The following is a 425-nucleotide window of genomic DNA, read 5'->3' as shown; positions in this document are numbered from 1 at the left end:
TTTTTTTTTTTTTTATGCAATAAATTCTCTAGGTGTTTTTATTCTTCTACGCCTCTATTTTTTTGTGAAATGCAATTTTTTTAATTTTTTGTAACTTATCTCTTTCTCTTCTTTCTTTTTTTTTTTTTATACTCTAATTAGTTCTTTATTTTTTTGACTCTTTCTCCTATTAGTTTTTACTATTCAAAACATTTTTATTAATTCTTTATTATCTTAATTTTTCTTTTAACTAAAGACTGATTTAGTTTAATTCTCTCATTTATAATATAAATAGTACATAGAAGTAAATAGTACAATAGAAACATGATTACAATACATAGAATGAATGAAATTGATATTCAATAATATAATATTGTAATTTTTACGGAGATATTATAAAAATAAAAAGAAGTTATATATTCATATACTTTTAATGCATATAAAAA

Source organism: Daktulosphaira vitifoliae, unplaced genomic scaffold, assembly GCF_025091365.1.
Source record: "Daktulosphaira vitifoliae isolate Bord-2020 unplaced genomic scaffold, ASM2509136v1 Scaffold_3, whole genome shotgun sequence".
Taxonomy (NCBI): domain Eukaryota; kingdom Metazoa; phylum Arthropoda; class Insecta; order Hemiptera; family Phylloxeridae; genus Daktulosphaira; species Daktulosphaira vitifoliae.
This window is presented reverse-complemented; position numbering follows the sequence as displayed.